This window comes from Eurytemora carolleeae, unplaced genomic scaffold (genome assembly GCF_000591075.1).
Source record: "Eurytemora carolleeae unplaced genomic scaffold, Eaff_2.0 scaffold2431, whole genome shotgun sequence".
NCBI lineage: Eukaryota > Metazoa > Arthropoda > Copepoda > Calanoida > Temoridae > Eurytemora > Eurytemora carolleeae.
This window is the reverse complement of record NW_019398326.1, coordinates 1-8321: the sequence shown is the minus strand read 5'-3', so window position 1 is coordinate 8321 and position 8321 is coordinate 1. Positions and strand designations below refer to the sequence as shown.

The 8321-nt window shown below is 31.6% G+C and overlaps 1 long non-coding RNA gene across 1 annotated transcript; it reads left to right on the top strand.

The window, feature by feature from the left end:
* Positions 1-2215: 2215 nt before the first annotated feature.
* On the top strand, positions 2216-3190 carry LOC111717229 (uncharacterized). The gene is made up of 2 exons (XR_002768724.1): positions 2216-2290; positions 3143-3190. It is a non-coding gene; the product is annotated as an uncharacterized LOC111717229 (long non-coding RNA).
* Positions 3191-8321: the final 5131 nt, after the last annotated feature.

Sequence of the window (8321 nt, the reverse complement as noted above, 5' to 3'; positions counted from 1 at the left end):
ATTTTATTAACTTTCCAACTAAAAACTAAACTAAACTATAAAACTGTGGGATTTGAAGTTTCTTAAGGCAATCTTATTTCCTTTGGATGGTCTTAATTAAAAAACAAATAGCTTTAGCACATAACCTGTTAATTGGAAAGGCGTATTCAGGAATTTTTCCAAGGGGGAGGAGGGGTTACATTTTTTTCTTAAATCAATCTTTAACCTTGCAGTTGTCTTAACTTTAGCCTTTATCCACATTTTCCACAATTTTCCACAATTTCATTTTTTTAAAACAAAAATCTCCCCTCCCCCCTTCCCCCCCTCCTCCTCCTTCTTTTATTATTGTTCTGTTCTCCAATCCTTAATTTTATACAAATCCTGAATCGTTCTCAACATCACCCGGTATAATATTCGCTATAAATTGTTTCGTTCAAGGTTTTAGGGATATTATTTATATTACAAAGTTTCTTTTTTATACTAATCAGCCATAAACCACTATGTTATCTAGCAAGAAAATTAACTATATTTACCAAAAGTATTAAAATGTTAAAAACCAGACTGAACCACTCCTAGTTCAGCTACAAAATAAACCTGTTTTTTTTAAGACTGTAGTGAGTTAAAATAATAATATTCTTAAAAATTATCCGGAAATCAAAATAAAATCGGACCGAATTTGTCAAATTTTTTTTACTCTATTGACGCAAATCTGCCCCTTTAGTAAAAGTAAATTCAACCTATATGAAGCATAAAGTCTGACCGCGTCAACCTTGTTGTACCGGCTAGTCCTGTCCATAAAGGTTGGTACAGAATAAAACTGGGACCGGAAAGGTTTACCCGGCACGGAAATTCAAATGTACTACGGCTGCCCGTACCATGAACTGTTTTGGGACGATTTTGCAACTTTCAAATCCTCGAACACGAAAAAAAAGATCAACAGGGGTTTCCAAAAATTGAATTGCCACCTAAAATAGATTATTTTGGAACGAAAGAAACAAGGTGCAGGAAACTATTTAAAAAAAAACAAGACTAAAAAAATGAATACATGCCAACTTATTTTGTACCAAAACTTATTGTACAAATTTCCCGCATCCCCCCCGGTACCAAAAAAAGTTTTTAAATCGATAACACCCGCAAAATAAATCTTACAATTCTGCCTTGCTTTTATGAGTGATCCTTAAATCAAAGGTTTCCATAAATGATTCACAATTAATTTTTAGCCATTAACTGTTTTACGACGGAGGATTTTATTTTTTAATTATACAAATTTTGGCCATTTTCTTCCTTTTTTCTAATATGCATGGATGGTTAGGGATGAGTAAGCAACAGCCTCTATACTAAGTGATGGGTGGAGGCTGGATAGAAAGATGGAGAAGAGCCTCCACACGGAGAGCAACTACTAGGAAACATAGACCTTCAGTCACATATGCCGGGCCGGTCATACTGTCCTCATAGTTGATACCTTCTGTCACATATGCAAGGCCGGTTATGCTGTTCTTATATTTGATACCTTCCGTCACATATGCCGGGCCGGTCATGCTGTCCTCATATTTGATACCTTCCGTCACATATGCCGGACCGGTCATGCTGTCCTCTTATTTGATACCTTCCGTCACATATGCCGGGCCGGTCATGCTGTCCTCTTATTTGATACCTTCCGTCACATATGCCGGCCTGGTCATGCTGTCCTCTTATTTGATACCTTCCGTCAGATATGCTGGCCTGGTCATGCTGTCCTCCTATTTGATACCTTCAGTTACATGTGCCGGGCTGGTCACTTAGTCCTCTTTTTGACTTTGTTCTCTTATTTGATACCTTGCATCGAGATATGCCGGGCCGGTCACTTAGTCCTCTTATTTGATACCTTCCGTCACATATGCCGGGCCGGTCACTTAGTTCTCTCATTTGATACCTTGCATTGACATATGCCGGGCCGCTGGATATCCGGCTAATTATGGCCGGTCATGATTGGCCGGATCTTTGTGAAATGCGGCCATTAAAAACTTTTAAATCTAAAAATGTTTTAAAAGTTTCTTTAAAAAAAAATTATTTTTTCCACTAAACTTATTACCTGTCATATCTTTTATGCTTAAGCAATTATACATTGATTTGCCTTGACTAAATGTCACAAAAGAACTTAGATTTTTAACTTTTAAAAAGGCTTTCTATCCTGTCCCCAAAATTATTAAGCTCCAACCCAAGGATGGGTTTGAAGATAACTCAAGGTCTGGTTCTGAACAGGGAGAATAAAAAGAAGAGCAGAAGAGTCAGGTTTAAAGAAGGGAGTGGAGCAAGTGTAGCTCCTACTAAGGTATTCATCATTCTTTATATATACATCCTTTCATTCTATATATATATATACATTCATTCATTCTGTATACGTACATTCATCCTTTCTATATGCATACATCCTTTCATCCTTTTTATGCTTACACATATTCATTTATTCATTTATTCATTTATTCATCCTTTCATCCTTTCATCCTTTCAATTATTCATTTATTCATTTATTCATTTATTCATTTGTTCATTTGTTCATTTATTCATTTATTCATTTATTCATTTATTCATTTATTCATTTATTCATTTATTCATTTATTCATTTATTCATTTATTCATTTATTCAATTATTCATTTATTCATTTATTCATTAATATAATGACTAAATAATGAATTATTGAAAGAGATATAAATGAATTGGTGAAGAAATGAATAATTAAATAATGATGAATAAAGGACGAATAAATGAATAAAGGCTGAAAGGATGAATAAAGACTGAATGGGTAAATAAATATGGTTGAATAATGGATGATAGGATGAACTAAACATGAATATATTAGTAAAAAATGAATTAATGTATGTATTAAGAAACATAAATGTATGCATAAAGGATGAATAAATGAGTAAATGAATGAATGAATAATTGAATAAATGAATAAATGAATAAATGAATAAATGAGTAAATGAATAAATGAATAAATGAATAAATGAACAAATGAATAAATGAATAAATGAATAATTGAATAAATGAATAAATGAATAAATGAATAATTGAATAAATGAATGAATGAATAAATGAATAAATGAATAAATGAATAAATGAATAAATGAATAAATGAATAAATGAATAAATGAATAAATGAATAAATGAATAAATGAAAAGGAGGAGAAGAGGATCTGGATATCCAGGATCTGGATACAGCTGAGACGGAAAAAGGAGAGAACACAAAATATGGAGAACCTGAACACGATAGAACTAGAAAGTAAGATTTTTCTCTTGAAGGGAGTTAGATATCCATGTTTTCGATTCTTTAAACTGATTAATTTCAATTGTGGTTTTTCTTCAATAGTGAATGATACACTTTCAAGCAAAGAAAAACCAAAAGTTCTTTTACATTATTGATCAGATGATGGTTAAAAAGTACCATTGTGGGTCGGGCATGCTTGTTTTTGAATAGGGGGNTCATCTAAAATCAGAACGACAGTACCTTGAAACTCATCTTATGTAAGAATATTACATTTGAAAAATGTTAGATCGAGAAAAAAAAACACGACAAAATAAGAAATAAAATCCATAAATTGCATTCAGCCTTGTGCAAATTATTTGCAGAAAGTTACGGTAAACGCCCTTCCACGAATTATCACAAGTTTTGTTTGCAAAAATCTTCCTTCGGACAGGTTTTGCAAGTTCAGATATTCTCTTAATCTTCATATTACGTTCTCCACCGAGTCCCACTTATTGGGTCAGTGTACTGCAAGTCACTACATACAGTACGCACCAAAAGCTAAGTTTACAGGGCTTTCATTCTCAGATTATACGTTTTATTGCTGAATTCTAAATGAAAAAGTAGTTGAAAGATTGTTATAAAAATAGATATAAAAATGGAAAGATAGATAGATGAGATGATAGATAGGTAGATAGATAGATATATAGATAAATAACTACTAGATAGATAGATAGATAGATAGATAGATAGATAGAAAGGTGTTTTCTAAGGCTTGACAAGAATCGAACCATATTGTTTGCGGGGCAAGAACCGTGAATACTTTTGCACTGCAGTGAGCAAATCTGCTGGTACAAAGTGTGAAAATCTGCTAACAAAAAGTGAACAAATCTAAGTAAGAAGTTTGCAAATCTGTGAGCAAAAAGGTAGCAAAAAATATGGTTAGATAAGGGCATGTTGATTAAAAAGGACTGTAAGCGTAAGTGACCCGCCATGAAATGCTAGCAATGATGCCTGATTCACAACTGTACCCTTAAAACCTTTATTTGATAAATAATTTTGAAGATATTGTCGTTTTTCTTCGAGTTAAAGTATTTAATTCTGATGATTCCTATATGTTTTCCTGTGGTAGAAATGCGCAAGTCACTTTAGTCGAGAAACCACATTTAAAAATAATCCAGTTTCAAAATTTTAAACATTGCTATCTAATTCATACTTGATCAGACGCACAAAGGCAAAGCTTAAAGGTACCCGTTTTAAACTGACATTGATATCTTTGCAGGAAGGGTCGTTTCACGGTGGACTAAGCCAATATGTTTACAGAAGCTTTAAAAACCGCATTGGTTTATTAGTATATAGTATCTTAAATATTATATCATATATAGATCATAACTCTGAAACCCGATAACTCGGATGAATCACGGGAATGCTTTTAACCTGGTTTAAAAATTCTAAGCTTAGCGGGCCTTGACTTTTATCTAGTTTAGGTTAGTTTCTCGGCAAAATTGGGTTTCCAAACTAAAAATGTTTGTTTAAAAAACCATGTTTTTCCTATGTTTTGCGCCATAACTCTAATCCCATCTTATCACTCAAAGAACGATAAAATAGTTTCAGTAAATTTATTTAAAAAATTTGCGTATTATTATTATTGAAATCTACAAATGTGGTTCTCATGCTAACTTGAAATATTGACTTTAATATAATCTCAATGCTTCACTGTGTGACGGTTTTAAAAGGGAAAATAAAACTACTATTTAATCCAGTATTTTCTGGTTCAGTACTCGAAGTTACGTAATAAAAACTTTATAAAATACTTATTAATGATCCATTTCCGTTTGTATTTATGAAGTAGACACTTCGTAAAATAAGTGGGGTATTTCCTTTAAAATTTCTTCGGCAAAAAGTCTTGAATGTTTAACATAGTCTAATAATATTTAATTTCTTTCATAAAAAAGGATGATTTTAAAACTGTTTCCACTTTGTTAATTTACAAAAAATTTGTCAAACGATTCACATTAATTTATCTTTATACATTATTGTGTATTGCTATTTTTGTTAACGTTTTTCAATGTATAGGATTCCGGTTCATAAGTTATTCCAATAAATAATTTTTTTTTGTAAAAAAATACAAAGAAATGCCACAAAATATTCGAGTTCGAGTTTGAGTTATGCTGATTATTAAATTACATTTAAGTAAGAAGAAAATGGGAAATTTAAAAAATCGGGACGAAGTACTCTAAATTTGTTTGTAAAACATATTGAACAGTTTTAGGAATTACGGGACCATATTCTTTGAATATAAACAAGAAAAATATGGACGGAGCACTCTAAATTTGTTAGTAAAACATATTGAACAAGAATCCCGGAACCATATTTTCATTAAATATAAATGGAAAAGGATTTGAATTCAGAACACGGATTGTGTCTGCGCAAACATATATCACACTTATTACTGGCCAGCAGGCAGCAGGCCAGGAAATGGACTTTTTAGCTAGTGGCATGCATTAAACATTGCTCAGGAAAACAAGGAGGGGGGGGGGGNTCCCCCCCCCCCCAACACACTCCTACGTTAAATTAGGTGTCCTGTTGAATGACGAAAAATTAAATCAAAAACTTTATTCGAAAAATAATTTCTAAATTGAGATAGACTGTCAATGAAAATTTCTTCTTTTTTAATATTATAAAAACTGCATCATATAAATATCCTTTGTTTGTATCCAATAAACGTCAAAACGTTCGAACCGATCGGGCCCAAATTTTTTATTTTTATAAAATATTGAAAATGGGCGAAAAAATATTATGAAATGCAAAAACTTTTTATTTTCATTTTATTTTATACCTGTCCAAACTTACAAAGAGAAGATGCTCACAGATAAATATTAAATTAAATATTGAAATAGAAGATGGGCGCGAAGCGCCCTAATAGCCTTGTAACAAAAAAACAAGTCATCTATCTTGTGAAACAATGTAGCGACGAAAAAAAAAATTAAGCTGAAGCGAACCCTGAACTCAACTGAACGAAACGAATTTATCACTTTCCTTAAACACTAAATTTTTAATCACACCTTATCTCTGAAAACATTCATTCATTTAAAGTACCAGACTTTTTTATGCTGTTCATAAATCAGACTTATACGACAAAACAGGACAGTGCACTAGAAGAACCTTTTTAGAGAGATTATGTTTTATATCTTTGGAACCTCATGCCATGGTGGACTACGCCAGTGGGGTCGGTCAAATAGGCCTAGGATTAGGCCGGGTACTGTAAATAGTCTGAACGCGCCATGGGAGTTCTCATAGTTAGCCCTCCGACGGGACTATGCCGAGAAAATTGACCCCTGTCGTATGTTAGTCTGGTTAGGGCGACGTATGTACCATAGGATCGGGTCAGTACACGCTGTTTAAAACAAAGAAGAAAAAAATTCTGCGGATTTAAAAAAAAAAATTCGCGGATTTTCAAAAATTTAAATTTTTTTACAAAATTAAAAACCTTTAGAACACAAATTTTTAAAATTTCAATCATTCATAAACCTTCTCTGGGGTCCCTAGATGTCCCACAAAAAATTTGGGCCCGATCGTTTCAGCCGTTTTGACGTTTATTGGATACAAACAGACAAACAAACAGACAGACAGACAAGCCAAATTTATATATAGAAGAAGGTGGCGCATGCAAAACATTTTTTGGCCTGAAAAAATCAATAAGTGTAAAAGTTAATGATTAAGGACTTTTACTTTGATGTTTAACTTATCACACATTTCAATTTATTAAGATAGATATTTTGCCTGTTTTCTTTCTCTTAAATGAGAACCTATTAAATGAGAACCTATTTGCATCAAAACAAAACAAAAGACTAGAGGTGTAAGAGTTAAACTATAAATAAATGTTAAACTGAAAAATTTTGAAACACGAATAGTCAATACTTAGTTTTAATACAGAGAAAGTAAAGAATGTGAATGCCTGTAAAGAACTTTGAAAACTCAAGCATGAAAATATTCAGTTTTCTCGAAACTAAAATTCGAAAATAAGCTTGAGGATTAGTACAAACAGCTACTCCTAAACCTATTATTTTATCCCCCCCCTTCTTATAACTTTCACAATTGAAAATGATATAAAAACTAATTTTAAAGTTTCTGAAATATATTTTTCATCTTTTTAAATAATTGATGAAAGTTTTAATAAAACTTTTTTTTTCACAATTAACTAAAAAATTTTAAACTTTATATTTGTTGGGAAAGAAATAAAAATTATTAATTTAAGAAAAAAATTCTGATTATTTTACTTCTAAACTTTAATCTTTTTTTAAATTAAAGGAGTAATAAGGCCGAATTTAAAGAATTTGAACCGCGTTGCGCGCTGAACTGCTGATCACCGGTTCAAATTGCGCGCTGAATCAAATCTAGAAAAACTGATTAAAATTTCAAGTTGAACAAACCATATTTGAACCGCGTCTCATGCTTGAATCACGGGTCAAATTCTTTAAATTTTGCCTCTGTACTCTAGCTTTAGTAAAGTACAATCAATGCAATAATTAGTAGATATTAAACAAAAATCCCGTCGGAAATATTTGAAAAACAATGAGTAAAATGAGACAACTTAGACCGGAAATAAAAGACTAATTGTCGACAACAAATCAGAGAAATAAAGCAAGTTACCATTTTGTTGCACAACAATGTGACAATGATAAAATTATGAATCAATAAATCATGTTCGTTATCATTTCAAGGTGGAAATATGGGGTCCAAGTCGTGCAGATATGTATCTATCTATCTATATAATATTTCTGTTATCTATCTGTCTACCTTTTACCTATCTATCTATCTACCTTTTTACCTATCTATCTATCAGTAACAAATATATATATATATAAATATATATTTATCTATATTTTTATTTATCGTTTTATTTACTTATTTATTTATTTATTTATTTATCTATCTGTCAAATTTCATAAATCATTAATTAAGTTGCATGCCTGATGAAAAACTCTTTCTATAACTCTTTTTGTAACCAATGAAAAGGACGAAGCCGTTTTTTCTTAATCTGGGAAAGTGTTAAATTCTGAAAATTTCATTGATTGTCTTTATTGCATAATCCCACTAGTTACAGAGAATCCTTTA